This window comes from Oryzias latipes, chromosome 6 (assembly GCF_053564925.1).
Source record: "Oryzias latipes strain Hd-rR chromosome 6, Olatipes_Hd-rR_3.1".
Classification (NCBI taxonomy): domain Eukaryota; kingdom Metazoa; phylum Chordata; class Actinopteri; order Beloniformes; family Adrianichthyidae; genus Oryzias; species Oryzias latipes.
In genome coordinates this window covers 11652807-11671092 of record NC_136242.1, presented here as the reverse complement: position 1 = coordinate 11671092, position 18286 = coordinate 11652807, and the positions used below count along the sequence as shown (strand labels likewise).

The following is an 18286-nucleotide window of genomic DNA, read 5'->3' as shown; positions in this document are numbered from 1 at the left end:
GTTCAAAATCACTTCATATTGATCTGTCAGACTTGTATAGCGATGAAATAAGTCATGACAAGATCATTGCTCTAAAGATGTTCAAAATGTATCGGCTGAGAATGAAATTAACTTTTCAAATCAATAGGAAACTGACAGTCTTTGAAAAATTAATCAGAGGCCCACAAAAGGAAACTGAGGAAACCCTGTTTTAATAACTTACTCTCCTTTTGTAAAAACGAAATTATATTTTCTAAAACCGTCTGATTTTACCCAATTATTGCCGAAGTGTTGTAAATTGGCATCAAAAACCAATTTTTTTTACACCAATTATAATTATTTGCATTTAATCCAAGAGGATTATTTTCTCTGTTCAAAATTTCTACCATGTTTAATAAAAGTCTTTGTGGGTTTTTCACTTGTTAACTCACAAAACAAAATAAACTTGAACAACTGTATGTATTTGAGAGTATAGGAGCCAAAAAGAATGTATCTGCTTAGAAGAGTGGGTAATATTGCACTCTCGCTGAGCACATTTAGGCACAAACAGTTTCCAGTATGCATAAAATGAATTTGACCTTTTCTTTGAATCAAACCAGCAGCTGAAACACGAGGTGTCCTGTACACTGGAATCTGATCAGGGCAATTTGGTGTCAGCTTTTGTTTCAGGAGCAAAATGTGGAAATAAGAGTTTCATTCTAAAAATCTATTCTGCTGCTAAGAAAAGGCATTTATTTTGCAAACGTTTAACCAGACTCCACATACTCAACCCAAAAAGGCCCAAGATCTGAATATTTATGTTTTCATGTAGTTCACATTCTTATTTTTTTTTTTAGGTTTCTGATGAATATGTGTACAACAGTTTCACAGTCAAGGGTTGGATGGTGGCGTAGTGGTTAGGAGTGGTTAGTTCAAATCCCTGCCTGTCCTTTCTGTGGGTGGAGAGTTTGCATGTTCTCCCTCTGCATTTGTGGGTTTTCTCCAGCCTTCTCCCGCAGTCCAAAAACATGATTCGTAGATTGATTAGTGGCTCTAAATTGCCCCGAGGTGTGAATGTGTATGTGAGTGGTTGTGTGACCCTAAAACGGACTGGTGACTAATCCAGGGTGTACCACCTAACAGTATCTGGGATAGGCTCCAACAACCCTGTGACCTCAAAAGGGATTAAATGGGATTTGTAGATGGATGGATGGAGTTTTACAGTCAACAGAAGTCTTAAAATGTGAAAATTAGCAAATAGCAAGTACAGTGATTTCTTCACTATAAGTGGCTCTGGAGTACAAGGGTCAGGACTCAAGCTTCTGTATCCCCCTCCGACCACCAGATGGAGCCATGTCCTGAATAATGACTTGCACCTCACTAATTCTCCCATCTTACACTGCCCACTTTTATCGGATCTTCCACCAGCTGTTCCGCATTCAGTTATCACCAAAGCTGTATTTAATCAGGCACTGGGCTTTACTCAGTGTGAAGTCTTGTTTTGCCCCAAGCTAACAGTCTAAGCGTTACGTTTGCTCTGCCTTTCCCTTGCCCTTGTTTTTTTGCCATCTGATCTATCCGCTCTTTGACCTTCCTGTTGAGCCTTGTTTGTGTTTTGTCATTAAAAACAGTTGCACATGGATCCCACTCCTCCGCCTCTTCGTCCCAATAAGTAACACTTTTGGGAAAACAAAACCCCGGTTTCATGAGATCATTCGGAGACTTTCCCAGTATGGTGAGTTTCACCGTTTACCAGTAATGGGTGGATGCGGCCTTGTGAATCGTTTCGGCACATTGCTCAAACTATATTGAGACTGTTTCGATACTGTGACTTCTGCTGGACCAAAAACGTCATTGAAGGCAACCAAGTTAAGAATCTTCGCTGATATACTTATTATATTTAATCTAAACAGTAGTTCCTCTTTACCATGTCTCGCTCTATGATGGCCCAGCATTGAGGAGGTGCTTTTAAGTGTGACAGTTCTGCTGAACAAATGCCACATTTAACCTCCAAAACATAACATTTGAAATTAGAGTCCATTTGAAATGGAAGTGTATTCTGCTAGATCAAGCGAACACCAAGAGGAACAGGAGAAACAAAAACCCCAAAACACTATTAAAACTATTAAATTATTCCACGAACCTCAATAAAACACCACATTCAACACCTTAAGTAAAGATTCAGTAAAAGACAATGTCAAACGCAGGAAGGCGGGGAAAACGCCTACCTGCAGGAGGCGAGATCGTTCAACAGCTGGAAGTTGGGCGTGCTTACCCAAGAGACAGTAATGTATATCTTTCAAAAAAAAAATTATAGCTTAATATAAATTATAGCTTAATAAAAAAAACTAAAACCCGCCAAATTGACGCGAAAACCGCCCGAATCAAATTTTCTCTGCAAAGTCAAACCCACCCAATTGGGTGGGAAACCGCATAATCTGACAACACTGCTGGTAGAAGCGCTCCCTTGTTTGGCTCATCTGTGACACACTGACAAAGTGGCTGTACCGGTCATGTGACTTCTCCTGAAGTGATACACTCATCGACACAGGGTTTCACTTTATGAGCTCGACACGTGAGCCGACGCGCCGGTGTTGCTGGACTTATCACTTCCGTCTAAGGAGCTGCATATTAATGATTTCTGTCTTCAGTGGTACTTCCATGTCTCTGTGATCCAGTCTGATGACTTGCTGTCCTGCATTAGTCAGAGGAGGGAAAAATAAAAATAGGAACAAAATTAGAGTAGTGTTTTATTTTTGTCATGATCCAAATAAGACAAAATCATAAAGTTCATGACAAGAGCAATCAGATTCTTCTCCATGTTGGTTTTGGATTACATCCACTGATCAGACTGAGTGCCGCTTCTTCTTCTTCAGTGCTGTCAGTAGCAAATACTGATATGTGTACCTACAGGCCACTCTAACAAACATTAACCTATTTATTGTTTAAAACTATCACATAACTCACACCTGAGTATAAGCTGCCCCCCAGGCAAACTATGAAAAAAACACGACTTCTACTCAGAAAAGTACAGTTCGTGAATTTGGCTCCATTGTATTGCAGCTGTCCAAATGAGAACATTTGCGTCTACCCTGCCCCTTTTTTCTAGATGTAGGTATAACTCCCCAGAGCAATATGATGACTAGAGGGATTACAGGCTGAAAGGTAGTGTTAGCTTGCGTGCACACAAGAACACACACATGAACTCGGTCAAAATGGGCAGGAAAGTTGATTGATTTTAAAGCCCTCGTTTACCGAGTAGTCTGGAAAACCACTTTGTTTTTTACAGCTGCTTTACAGTTTGGAGACACCATAATCCACAACAGTTCTGGTCAGAATGCAAAAAAATAAATAAACAAATGCAAAGAAGGAAGTCGCTGGGATCTAACTATCAAATAACAAATAATAAGTGGCTGCACATACTCAAAACACTTGTTTACAGACACTTTTCTATTATTTTTCTGATTCCTTCTTCAGATTTGAGCTATTACCCTACTCCTATGACACCATTCTTATGCCATTTACATGCACAGAAACTCTGTGTGCTTTTACACCAATGCAAACTGCACCGTAGTTTACTGGCAATTAAACCAAGACCCTTGTTCTGTCAAGTTTTGGCTCCATTGTCAACAAATTTAAAGCCACCAAGTTAATCTGTCAGTAGGCCTAAATCTTTTCTTTTTTGGGTTATAGTGTTGATGGATCATTTTACTGCGGAGCGAGCTGTTACTCTATAAACTGACCTGGTTCCCTTTACTTTCTTCTTTTCTTTCCCATTTTTTTTTTCCTTTTAAAGCAAGAACTCCACATTTTAGGTCAAAGGATTGCACCTTGGCAGAGGCAACATAATGACTAACAGAGAACCTTAAACAGGATCTTCAATCAAATCTCGAATAAAATCTAATGGATGTTTTATCTACATTTCCAACAGTCTATGGCAGAAAAAAGCTACTGGTGGATTAAAACTGGGAGACTACTTAGATAGCTTTCCTTACTGGTTGAAACTCTTGATGAGTGGTTTAGCTTTTATTATTTTATTATTTAAATACATCTGTTGTCTAAAAAAAACAGTAGTTTTACAATACCATATAAGTCCATCATACAACATTTTTCTTTCCAGTCAAGATTTTTTGCTATCTTTACATGTTTAAGCATGATTCCCAAGAATTTGCTGTTCTGAATGTTAAACTTGGAGCGCTTAGTTAACATGGGAAAAAGGGGGTGGCCAGTAACCTGTGATAGGACCTCCCTTTGGATCCTGGCTTATGTTGATGAAAACATTGACGGACGTTGAATTAATCCCACTCTATATACTCTGTGGCTGTAACGTGGAAAATCCAGCATCTGTCTGAGCTTTAATTAGAAGAGCCTGGGGCATGGGAAACCTGCCGTGATTCGAATGGCACGAGGCACTGAGCCTGAAATACAACACTTCCCCTGGAGTATGGATCTCCCCGGGTCTCCTTTGTCTTTCTCTTCCCCTCTCAAAATCTCTGCTTAATTATACTTCCTGTCCAATTTCCTCATTTGCTGTCTCTCATGCTCTCGTGGTTTCTCAGGTCCTGCAGTTTTTCATCTCCCTCTTACGAACCCAACAGCCTTTGCTGTTCCAGCCCAAATCCATCCTTTCATCCTCCCCTCTCTGCTGTCACTTGCTCTCTTGCCTTGTCCATCCGCCATGTCTGCTCCTTTAACGAGGACTCGGGTGGATGCATAGCTCTCTGAGGGGGTTTCAGAGCAGCCTAACATTAATAATTAAAGCTGTTATATTTATTGAGTGTATGGAATTATATCTGGAGGGCTTAATTGATTTCATTTTTTTTTATGTTTATAAGCAATAAAATTCAAGCAGTTTTAAAACAAGTGCACATTTTTCTGATTTTTAGTTAAAAAGATCAGAAGCTCTCTATATACATTCAATTGATAAACTTTGGACTAAGAAAGGTCAACATATATATTATGGTATTAATAAGAAGTTCGTTGTCAGTATTTTTTGGATTGCCTCGAGAAGTGTTCCTACTGTTTTTATAAGTGCTAAAAGGAAAACACTCTGGGCCTGTTTATTGTTTTTTTTAACTTAATAATTTGAGGTTGAAAAAAATCCGCCCTGCTGGTGTAAAAGTAATGGTTGGAAGACAGTTATAATAAAAAACTTAATAAAGCTTCATTTTTTAGTAGTATTTTGATTTTTATCAATCAGTATTTTGACATTTTATCAATGTCTCAAATTGAAATGAAAACACCTCAAAATGAGGCTCTTTACAGCAATTATTTGGTTAGAATAAAAATAGATTAATTCAATTATTTTTTACAGGGTCTCGATGAATTAATGGCACAAAAGAATCAATCACATGACAGAACAAGATGTTTGAAACTTTGCTGCTCGGCTGTACCACGTTACTGACTTAGTGCTCACAGGTTTAGGCAGCAACATGAATCCTTCAGGCTCCATTCAAAATGTGGGTGTTTGATGGCGAGTTGTGGTCGGTGGGAGTTAGGAGATAATTTGGAGAGAGTCTGGAGATTTAGTAGAAACTGTTGCTTTAAAAGAAAAAACAATAATGTGTCCCCTAAACAATAATCACGGGCTATAATGCTATTCCCAAAGCAAGATCATTGTCCATAACCCAACCACACTCATCTCATTGTAAATGAACAATGTACATTTTTATTTCTTTTTCTGACAATTTTATTCACAAGCTCTCCGGAAAATGCCACACACTTTAGATAAATACCAACAGATTTTTTTGGTTAGTTTTCCTACTAGAGCAAATCAAACTCAAAGAAGCACTGCGCTACATTAAACCAATTGGATGAAAGGCTTCAATGCTTCATGAAGCTTCATTTGCCTATCATTACTCATTTCCATGACCGGTGTTGCTAAGGTAATTCTGTCATGGTATGTTCTAACTTGACAGACCCAGATGTTGGAACCCGGAAGAAACTGAGGAGGCGAGAGGTAAGTATGAAAGATTTAATTGAAGGTTGGTAATGTTGTTTGTAGGCTTAAATGGATGCATCCGAGGGAATGAGTTTGAATCCTTGGCTTGAAGGTTCGGCGTGGCTGGAGGGATTCGGCAGGAAGATTTCCAGAACGGCGAGGCAGTTGCAGGCAGCTAGACATGGAACCAGAGCTGACCGTGGAGACCAGGTGGGTACCTGAGGACGAGTGACCCTGTGGGCGAGGCTTAGCGAGATTAGCGAAGGCAAAATACATGAAACAAGATCACAAACGAGACCAGACTATGCACCGCTGAGGAACAACGAACTGGCGTTGAATACTGGCGATGGATCTCCTTAAGAAGCAGCGGCTGATGAGATGAGTGGAGTCAGCGTCCGGAGGGAGAAGAGGAGGGAGGGGGGAGGAGTCTGACAGAGGCACCATGACAAATTCATTTGTGCTTGCAGTGGCGTCAGTTTTAGCTTAACCTGACTGCTCGCTGTAGATTTTGAACTTATTGTCATTAGAAAATAAACTAGATTTAGACAAAAGATCCACAAGAGCAAAATGCTTAAACTGAGCCTTTTATTTTATTTTTTTGAAACATGTCACTTTTGCTTTAGGCAACTGTTAAGGGTTAGAGAAAAGCCAATTTTCATTTTAAATTGACTGTCACTGCATTGCAGTCCTCACACAAAGAATCCAACCACAGTGTATGCTCACGGTCATTACTGGGCAAATTTAGACTCCAATTAAACCAAAAGGCCAAAGGTCACTGCCCTGTGGAAGAAAACTGCAGAGGGAAAACATCCGCGGAGGACATTACTATGAGGGGCCGTATAAGACATTATTTATTCTGAACCATTCACATTCATACATTCTTGCTCTCACAGTCATATATACTCTCTTTCGCATACATATATTCTCTTACGCATCCATATATTCTCTCTCTCACATTCATACATTCTTGCTCTCACAGTCATATATACTCTCTTTCGCATACATATATTCTCACTTGCACATCCATATATTCTGTCTCTCGCATGCATATATATTCTCTTACGCATTCATATATTCTCACTTGCACATCCATATATTCTCTCTCTCGCATGCATATATATTACTTTACACATACATACATTCTCACTCTCATTGTCACTCTTAAAAAAGAATGTATGTATGTGAAAGACAAGTATATATGAACGTGTGAGGAAGAGTTTATATGTGTGTGTGAGAGAGGAGTATGCATGAAACGGAAGTTACTTTGCATGAAAAGGAAGGCACTTTGAATGAAACGGAAGGCAGATGATTTCTCGTGCTCTGATTGGACGAGAGGCCGCCACCTCCCATTTTGAACAGACGCTAACACGAACCAATAAGAAGGCCATCGGAACCTTAAGAAATATTTTATCTTCACCTCAAGTGGTCACAAATCTGTCTGCATCTCTAGAGACACAAAGGAATGTCTCAAATACCAATAATGGTAATAGAAGTGCCACCGAAACAGAAAATCCGTATCCACCTTATTCCTAGCCCCCATGAGCCTTTGCGTGAATTATGGGCGACACTTCCTGTAGACGCTGGAACACGCATTTACATTAAAACAAATTCCTCTTGTTTTCGATCCATAACTACATATAAATGTGGGAAAACCAGCTGTCATTTCTTAAAAAAGGCAACGGTGAGGTGGAGATGAAATATTTGTTAAGGTTCCGATGGCTGCAGGATCCCCGTGGCTACTTCTTGCCGGTTCGTTTTTTTAAAAAAATAAACTTTATTAACAATATCTTGCACATACAAAATACCAAACACAAAACTCCACTGTGTGCAAAATACAATCTTCACGTTCGCCATGAGAATGAACAAAAAAACATAATGATAACCATGTAAAACAGGTTATGCAAAAAGAAAACAAAAATAATAAGGCAAAGGAATCTGTTAAAGTTTCAGGAGAGACCATGTTTCAACTGTTCTGACAGCTTTTTTGTTAGTGGAAGATTTAATACTGTTCACATACAAAACCATTTCTTTCTGAAAAACATAAAACACGGTTTTTTTGTTGGCATATTTACACTTGTGTATAAAGTATTTAGCCATAATTATAAGTAAATTAACTACATATATTTTTTCTGCATTAAGTCTTTCTTGTGTAAAATATCCAAAAATAATATGCTCGTAAAATAATCTATAATCTTCACATAGATGAGTTCTTATAAAATGTATCACATCTTTCCAAAATAGTTGAGTGAAAGAGCAAAACCAAAAAAGATGAGGCACAGTTTCTGGTGAGGAATGACAGAATGAACAGTTTATGTCCAGATCTTTTTTAAACTTAGTAAAGAAATGTTTCACTGGATAAAATTTGTGAAGAATTTTGAAAGAAATTTCTCTGATTTTATTGGTGATGAAATACTTTTGTGGCAGGGTCCAAACCTTTTCCCACTGAATTCTACATCCAAAGCTGTTCCAGTATGAGATAACATACGGTTTTGTGGCAATCTCATTTTGAAACAGAGAACGGATACTTTGATTATTACTGCTAGCTAAAAAACATACCTTTCCACAACACAAGTCTGTTAATTTGGGATTTCTTGCTTGTTCATGTTAGCGTCTGCACTGTAATCCCTAGCGAGTTGACTGAACTTAAAAATTATTTTGTAACAGATTACGCAACAGTTAAGTTATATTATTAAAACTTTTAAGTTAACATTTATTAAAATTCATATTGTCAGTTGGCTTACATTTGTATTATTTCATATAAAAAATATTAAGATTCCTCAACTTATAAGAGAGAGATTATTTACTTAAAGTTTTTAATATTTTCCAACTAAAAAACGCTTTAACTAACTATATTTTTATATTACTCAACTCATAAAATATGTAAAATTCACTCAAATGCTTTATAAATTCTTTAACTCATTAAATGTGTAGCATTGAAAATATTTAAAATTCTTCAGCTTAAAATGTATTCTAAACAGAGATATTGATACTGCCCCACTACATTTTAAAGGCTAACATTGATAAAAACCAACAAACGTGAAGGCCACACAATAGTGATTGCTTAATACACTTTTTTTAATTGCTCTTTAAAAAAAAGCACAAATATCAAGAGGATGAAGAAACAATAAGTGCAATAAAACTGCATTATAAGAGTGCCACACAACATATTGACAAAAAGAGTTGGTTTTGTATTTTACGGCAGAAAAAGCAAATGATCACAACAAAACACATTGGTTACATAACACTTAAACCAACAAATAGTCCATTCTGGAAGACTCACTCAACGAAACATTCTTCAGCGTCAATAAATGTCCTTTCAGTGGTTTGCTGTCCTCAAGGCTCAAGACAGCATTCTGAATAAATATGAAGGCAAGTTCAAGTTTTTTGGGGTGCTGTAGGTCCAGAGCATAGATGTCCCCGAAGAGTTAGAAGAGATTAGTCAGCCAGATCTGTGGGACCACTGACGGCAGCATCCGGAGCGTCACCACGACAACTGAGAAGATACCCACAGCAGTGTCTGTGAGGTCTGGTATTCTGGAAAATACAAAACAAAAAACACAGATGAGTTCAGACCCTCAAAGATATTCATCACACTAATGTCCAAAACTGACATTCCTGCCATCTGTCAATAGGAATCTTTTCATGCTAACATTCTGTTAGCTTTTAATCAACTGGCTATGATGTTTTAAGGACCAACTCCAATTAAAATTGTGTTTTTAAAAAGTTCTTTAGCATTTTTCTGAAGGAGGACATTTATAAAATAATTTAAGACTAAAGCTTCATTTTTCTTTATTCAAATAATGATGGATCAGGAGCAGAAAAGGTAAACGAAACTCCACTCCTTCCAATCAGGAGTCCCTGATGTTCGCCTTTCATCTTCCGTCTCAGTTTTAAAACCATTTAAAAATATCACTCAGTTTACAAACTACAAACAATTGCCCTATTTATTATGTCACTCAATAAAATCTCAATCAATATTAAAGGATTAGTGAAAACCATTGACAGGGAGTCGTGTGCACTTACTGTACAGGTCTTGAAGAAGTTGGAGGCATCTTCATGCAGATAAACAGGAAGTGCAAGGAGGACAAGTGCCCGTCTCATGTTCACGTCACGCTGGTCCTAAAAGAATAAAAAGAAATATCCATTACCTTTGAAGCAAATGCAGAGCAAACACTTCCAATATTTACTTAAGGAACTTTAAGAAATAATAAAATGATACCTTTTCTAGATGTCTATTTCTAGTAAGAGGACAATACAGTGTTTATGTCATGATCCACTTCAGGTCAAAGACCCAAAGTCATTTGAAGGCAAGTTACACCGTGGCTTCTTACAGCTGTTTACAAATGATTTGTTATCCGTTTTTGAATTATGCACATTAGAAATTCACCTGGAGGTCATAAATCCTAACCAAGCTGGCCAGTTCCTGTCTGTTTTGGTGGACTTAGTCTCAGAAAAGGGCAGCTTTAAGTTACACAAACATGTAAAAACTGCACAATTTCCTCTGACTGCATCTACTCTACATAAATCCATTTCAGATCTTGACAGATGAGTTTTCATGGTTTCAAATGATGGAATGGTGCTAATGCAACATCATTTTATTATTGTAATATACTGTCATAAAGACATGACAATATTCCAAAGTGTCTCCACATACATGGCAGTGGAAACACTTTGGAATATTGGCTATGTAGTACTGCAGTATTATATGTAGTACTGCATAGTGCCAAAGTAACAGAACACAACTTGCACCTCCATTCCATTGTGCCACCTTCAGCCTGCAATCTAAATATGTTTAGTTAAATTGTAAATAATTTCAGCTCTATTTAGACCTTTGGCTAGTTAAAATGTGCATAAATGTTTCCATGCTGCCGTATAAATCTAATAATGGTAATAGTTCAGGATGAATGTATTAAATAAGTATAAAACTCACCCACTGACAGGTCTTTTCTGGTGAAATGGTGACTTTCTGGTGAACTTTCTGAAGTTCAGTATCTGAAAAAGTCCAAGAGAGATTTTTCAATGTTAAAAAATGTTTCAATTATATTCTGATCAAAAAACATTTATTGCACTACACAACCTATTGCATTTTTTGTTTTTTTAAAATAGCTCTAGACAAATAACTGAGACAAGTTACCTCGCTGGCCTTGGCGTCTATCTGGAGGTGAAACACTGAACACTCTGTAGTTCGGTACCTGAACACAACACGAGCACGTTGATTAATTTATTTTTACAAAAACCTTTTTTATAACGGAGATCAGTGATTTATAAAAGCTTAAAGCTGCATTCAAAACCCAATGCTTCCATGTAGCAACCAGGCTTAAAACTGTTGGCGGTAGCTCCTCCCACACAACCGTTAGAGGCTTTGAGTGACATTTTTGGACAAATGTCCAGCAGCAAACTTTAGCCACAGACAGAGGCCTCCAACGCGAATTTCACACGCGGATCATGTTTAGTGTGATTGCAGCTTAACAGATCATTTCTACCTCTGAAAAAAAAAAAAACCTCACTGTCGTAACTTACGGGCAGAAATGCATTTTGGGTTTGGCTCGCCATACGTCTGCTATGACAAACTAATCATGTATACATTTCCACATTAATCTCTAAAACAATCATAACACACATATGTTTAAACAACAGTAAACCACATTTACGGTAGTATAAGAGCATTTTTAAAGCATTCATTCATAAACCATGAACGATACTTACCAAATTAAATCAGGGCTGAAGACAAGACGGCACCATCAGCGATGAGGCGGATGAAAAAAAAACCGAGGTTGGGGCGTCTTGAAGCGGGACGAAATCACAATGCATTGCAGAATAATAAAATGCTCGACTTTCAATTTCAAACGTCGCATACTCGCATTCGGCAAATCCAACATGGCCACCTGAGCTAACGTAGAGAAAACGAAAGACCCTCCCACCAGTACGTGATGACGTCATGACGCTACTTCACGGATCTTAAAATTTTTGAGTGCCAGATACAAATAAGCTTTAAAATATTTAGCACTGTTAAGTTAAATTTGAAAAAATCTTGATAGAGCTTAATACTTTATAGTTGAATCAACTACAAAATGACATTTAAGTTGTGTAACCTTAATAGTTATGAGTCAGTACAAGTGATAGGGTTTAGAGGGTGTTCAAAATGGGAGGTGGCGGCCTCTCGTCCAATCAGAGCACGAGAAATCATCTGCCTTCCGTTTCATTCAAAGTGCCTTCCTTTTCATTCAAAGTGCCTTCCTTTTCATGCAAAGTAACTTCCGTTTCATGCATACTCCTCTCTCACACACACATATAAACTCTTCCTCACACGTTCATATATACTTGTCTTTCACATACATACATTCTTTTTTAAGAGCGACAATGAGAGTGAAAATGTATGTATGTGTAAAGTAATATATATGCATGCGAGAGAGAGAATATATGGATGTGCAAGTGAGAATATATGAATGCGTAAGAGAATATATATGCATGCGAGAGAGAGAATATATGGATGTGCAAGTGAGAATATATGTATGCGAAAGAGAGTATATATGACTGTGAGAGCAAGAATGTATGAATGTGAGAGAGAGAATATATGGATGCGTAAGAGAATATATGTATGCGAAAGAGAGTATATATGACTGTGAGAGCAAGAATGTATGAATGTGAGAGAGAGAATATATGGATGCGTAAGAGAATATATGTATGCGAAAGAGAGTATATATGACTGCGAGAGCAAGAATGTATGAATGTGAATGGTTCAGAATAAATAATGTCTTATACGGCCCCTCATACATTACTGCTCCTAAGGAAAAACATTTAACAATGAGCTGTTATAAGTGTGAGGCCCTTGGCGGCATAAAAAAGAGAAAATCGGAAAAGTTAGGAGATTTTTACATTTTCTTAGTATTATTGTCAGGAGTTGCCTAGGAAATGAACATCATAACCCTAATTCCAGACATGAAAGCGCAGCTAAACCTTTGTATGCACTTGATTTCCTTAGGACGTTTTTAATTTTCAAAGGAAAAAATGACAAAATGTGTCTTGCATGCATTCAAAATAAAACTCTGTATTTGAAACATTTTAAAATGATAAATAGCGTATTCTTATGCATCGCTTTTCTACCTTCTTAGAAGACTTATAGCGCTTTGCAGTCACAGTCCCATTCACTCACGCACACACACACACACACTGTTCCCGAACACTGGCACCAACCTAGAACCACCAGGAGCAATGTGGGGTTCAGTGACTTGCCCAAGGGCACTGTGCCACATGGGCAGGCAGGGCGAGAAATGAACCTACAATCTTCTAATCAGAGCTCAACGGCCGCACTGTGGAGCAGCAGTAACAAGAGAATGGATGCAGTAAAGAAAATATGTGCAACTTGTGATTGTTCAAATACTGTTTCCTAATTAATTACTCAATAGGAAGAAACACTAAAAATAAAAGAAAAATTCACATAAATTGCATCTCTTTCAAATATGTAAGAGCTTTATTGACATTTTTCTGTTCAAATATCACAGATCCCCTGTCCAACATGAGAGGTTCTCCGCTTCTGTTAACCAGCTGCAGAAGAAGAGAAAAACTTTTTTTTAAAGTAAAGAGACACTAAGGGTTTCTTTAAAAGCTCATGCCTGCATTTTCAGCAGGGATGAAATATTAGCAGTATTTATGGTTGTTCAATCTGTGAAAGGGAATCAATCTGCTTTAACAGTCTGTCAGAAAGAAGAAGTGAAGAAATGTTAGCCACACTATAAAACTATTATTTTTTATTTTTTTTAAAAGTATGGTGTAATTATGGTGTAAGTATTGGGCGATTCTTTACATTTGAATTTGTATATATTTTAAAGAAAACATTTTAAAGGATGTTTTCAAAAACTCCACCGGCACTTTCTTCCGGACTACTTTATAGAACCGTCTGCAGCTCTGAGTACAGTTTAAGTCCCTTTATGGAAATCTTGCTGCTCATTTATGCATGCAACCTCGCCTTTTCAACAAACTACATGACATTCCTTCACAAAAATACTACAGCTGAATAATTAAATAGGCAGAATTTGTGTTAATGCGTTTAATTATCATGTTGTGATGATGGCATAAATAATTCATCCCAGTTTTTGCTTTATCACGAGTATCTACAATTCAAATGCAGTTATTTTCTTTTATCCTTCACACTCTCAGTTCACGCAGAGTTTTTCATGACCGTGGGGGGAAAAAAGTCCTTAAATGACTATTGTTCTAGAAGCTACATTAAAACTAACCATGTTTATTTGATTGCTTCTAGGAACTCCTAAGTAGGGGAATGAAAAGACACCAAGGATGTGTCTGGGGCTGTTCCATAAAACAGCTCCCCTTCTCCTCAGCTGACTGCAGGGCTCAGAACGCATAAATGTTTAACTAAAGTCATGAAATAACAATTCTTTCTTGACAATTAGGAGGCCACCTTTGTGCCACTTCTCTTGCCTTCATGCCCCCGCAAAGTTTTTCCGTGACATTTGTCCAGAGATTCCATGGCAGTAGGTTTGATTGGTTCTAAGGCAGAGAAATTCGAAGATATAGAAAGAACGTATATTTATATAGTTTTTTTTCCTTAACTTGTTTGTGGAAGTAGAGCATGTTTCAATGAATGGTCCAAAAACAACAACAATGTGAATGTCCCAAGGGACATTATTTATGGATAAAAATGCTCAAAAGCCCATCAGCTAAACCAAAGCCTTAAATCAAAAGTTCTGCTTGATGTTTTGTGAGCTCTTAACAAAGTTTTGTCAAAATGTCAAAAATGTTTTGGCACAATGCTTTTTTGTGAGCATGTAATATTATGACAAAAAGCTGAACAATTTAAACCCGAAAATGTCAAAATAATTAATTAAAAACGTTGATGAAAGACAAACTTTAGGATATAATATTAAAAATTATCCAGTCAATAACCTTAAAAGTTGTAAATAAACATGTGAAAACATTGTTATATAAATTTAAACTATCATAATATTTTCGGGTGGTTTTTATTATTCCCGCGTCAGAGGCAATGCTCCGTGGTACGGCTGCTGTATTTTTGTCTAAAATATTACAATCACAAAATAAAGTGCCATAAAAAATGTAAATGTTTTAAAAACAGTTATTGGAGAACAGAAGGATTAATTTGGGAGTCAAGGTCCCAAAACAGGGATGGACAAACTATGGCCTTTAAACAATTTAATTGTTTAAAGGCCCGCCAAACTGGAATAAATTATATTGATAATCCTAAATGTTTTATCATCCCTGTAATTCCTTTTTTTTCATACAGAGATGGTGCACTTCAAATACATTGACCTTTCTGTAGGTGCACAAAGTTAGGTGTTGGAAGATATGTTGCTTTTCTGACATTTGTGTGTTTTTTCATAGTCGGACATTCATTTTCCTGATCATTCCAGCACCAAATGAACGCAGCATTTGCGCCTTTTACACTGGGGGGACACCAACCCAATGGTGCCATTGGCACTAAACTGAGAACAAAAACCACAGTTTTGAAATCAAAACTCCAAAATGTTCTGTTTTAAATTATTTTTCCATTTAAATTAAGCATGTTTTCATCAAAATTCCATTTTATGTCTTTTACTTACAGGGTGGATTACCAAAACACACACATCTGCTCCTGGTCTGGCCTTTCTGTCAAGTTTTAGAACCCTTTGTGGCCCACAAGTCCAAAAAGTTTCCCCATTCCTGGTCCAGAGTTTGGAGTGAGAATACAAAAGCACAGAATCCATGTAGCTGTAACCCTTGTGCTATCCTAGACACTTTAACATTGGGAGTTGGGTCATCTAGACCCACTAGACAGTGCTCTGAACCTTTTTTCTTCAATGTTTTGTGATCTTCACTGGTGTCCATGGATGACATGAAATCTTTCCACCTTTATCCACCTTTGTCATGGTAGGGAGAACACGTCAGTGTAAGGGTAGGGTCATCTAAGATAGCACAAGGGTTAAGCCTGTGGTGAAGTTTCCTCTAATGGTATTGTTTGCTTCTCATTTCCAGATGTTGGTCCGCTGTGATTTCTGAAGTTTCCAGTCCATGTGTAATTCATTTCACGGTGTCCTCTATGAAGTTGCTGGTTTTATTTTCTTTTCAAGCCTTGGCACCTGTACACACTGCCAAATGTGCCAAAAGATGGTTCAATGAACATAATGTCACTGTTTTTGATTGGCTTGCCGGCTGACCCAAAGCTGATGGAAAATCTATTGACAGTTTGTCTGGAGGAGGATGAGAGACACGAGACCCGACAATTCAGATGACCCAAAGGCAACTGCCAAAGCACCCGTGGTTTACATAACCCCTACACAGAGCCACAAGCTGATTGCCCTCGTGCCATTACACACTGACGCAACAACTCAAGCAAAAGAGGCCCAACAGACTACTGGGTGCATTGAAAATGCTGTTGCTTTAGTTGCCAGGCATTTGTGCTGAAAAAGCCCATTTTATAGAAGATCGGTTTGATGTAATATCTTAATTTCCTGTGATACACAAATTTACGTTTCTAACATTCATAGGGTAAAATCCCCCAAATGACAAAACATTGCTTGAAATACTGAATAGTTCGTTTGAAAGTTAAAGTTTTGTGTTGTTTTTTTTTTAATGACTAACAACGTATTTGAATATTTGAGATGCACTGCCTCTGTTTGGATTAATCAATTGTTAAGTGGAATCTTCAGAAAAGAAGAGAAACCAACACAAATGTGTTTACTCAAGAATCAAAAAAGCTGATGAGACGAAGGACAAATACAGAGTCATGCAGTTGAGACGGATGTCACACAAGTAGTCTTTCTAATCAAACATCTGAAGAGGGGAAAAGAAATATAACAATCGACATCTTTCAGAAGCTTTAACACTGTCTCGTACATCCAGCAATAAAAGCAGTTCATTAAACGCTTTTATAACCTCTATGGAACAAATAACCCAATACCCTGCTGAGAGAGATGATGAGCAGTAAATTAGTCCCAAAAAATGTGACTGTGGAGAGGACAATGTGTGAGTTTCATCAGTATATGCTCATTTGCATTTATGCTATTTACTGTAGAAAAAAAGGCTCATGCATGTGATCTCCAAGTTAGACTAGTCTTGTTAATTAGCTTATTGGTAGATTTCATCTAAGCTCCTCTGCCGTTCTCATTTACAGTCGATGCTTCAGATGCAATGTACACAATCATTTGTCTTGTTGTGTTCTGTTTTATGTGACACTTAAGCACAAAAACCAGAAGAATATGTTTTTTAGTTTCCATTTATGTTAATTCATGAAAACAACGGAAATGACTGGAATCCATTCATTCGTTGTGTTCAGCTCAAGAAAAAACAATAAAAAGAAAGAAAAATGCCAGCCAGCCTTCAAAAAGAAAACACTTACTAATGCGTGCTAAGTGTGAAATAACTTGCATACTGTATCTCAATTGTGAACTCAACTATACAAGTATATTTTACTTATGTGATTGATAAAGTAAAATAAATGATTTTTTTTCTTGTGTTTGTATGCAGACTGAGGCGGGGCTGGAAAGGGGGTAATGTTGGGGTGAGGTTCCCGTCCAGTGTTTCCCCCAGGGCGTCAAACAAGCCAGGACCGTCTCTGCCAGCGACGCATGAATAAGACACGCTCTTTCAAGTGCCGTTAATCTTTTACGTCAGTGGTCTGCAACCTTCAACATTTGAAGGGCCATTTCAGTTGATAAAGCATGTAAATGTACGTTTTAGGATTCTGAATTCAATTCTTAGTGTTTCCATGAAGCTATAGACATTTCTAAGACCGTTTTTGGTCAATACATACATAACACACGCATCCACTGAACACAGTGAAAATCACGAGTGAACAGTATCTAAATGCACATGCCCAGTGTGTCCATAGCTTCCACATCTGAGCTTTAGCTCCAGATAACTGTAACTCTTCAACTGTTTACGCTATGAACGTAATCCCGGCGGATTCTGAAGAGGAGAGTCGTAAAGTGCTGACGCAATCCTCGTAATCAGCTCATTCCACCATCACACAACACTTTACGTTAGTAATGTGTTGTGTGCAAAGCCGACGTAAAAAGCCGTATTTTTCCGCATCAGCTGATTCAAGTTGATCACACAACCATCTAAAGATTAATAGTATGTCAAAAAGTGTGTGTTGGTGTGTAAGGGTTAATGGATAAAATATTTAATTGTGCAGCAGTTTTACTCTGTTAATCACCCATGTATGTATGAAGTGAATTTTTGTTTCAGTGCATGAATAAACTCTACATCATTTAGTTTAGTAAGGCATGTTCACACATATACACAAAAACCAGCAAAGGTTTTAAGCTTCCATCCACTTTTCTGTACCGACTAGAGAGAAACAGATAGGAACTTCCTGTATTTCAGGCTTTTCTCTCATCTTTTAGCCTCCTGCTCTCCTCCAGAGCAGTAGCT

General features: G+C 37.6%; 2 long non-coding RNA genes across 2 annotated transcripts; one reads left to right on the top strand and one right to left on the bottom strand.

Moving 5' to 3' along the window:
* The first annotated feature begins 775 nt into the window (after positions 1–775).
* Positions 776–6286, top strand: LOC144992428 (uncharacterized). The gene is made up of 3 exons (XR_013656361.1): positions 776–1693; positions 5877–5917; positions 6012–6286. It is a non-coding gene; the product is annotated as an uncharacterized LOC144992428 (long non-coding RNA).
* Positions 6287–8953: 2667 nt separating this feature from the next.
* On the bottom strand, positions 8954–12146 carry LOC144992427 (uncharacterized). The gene is made up of 5 exons (XR_013656360.1): positions 11606–12146; positions 11034–11091; positions 10830–10891; positions 9923–10018; positions 8954–9433 (listed from the first exon to the last, which is right to left on the bottom strand). It is a non-coding gene; the product is annotated as an uncharacterized LOC144992427 (long non-coding RNA).
* Between the last annotated feature and the right edge of the window lie 6140 nt (positions 12147–18286).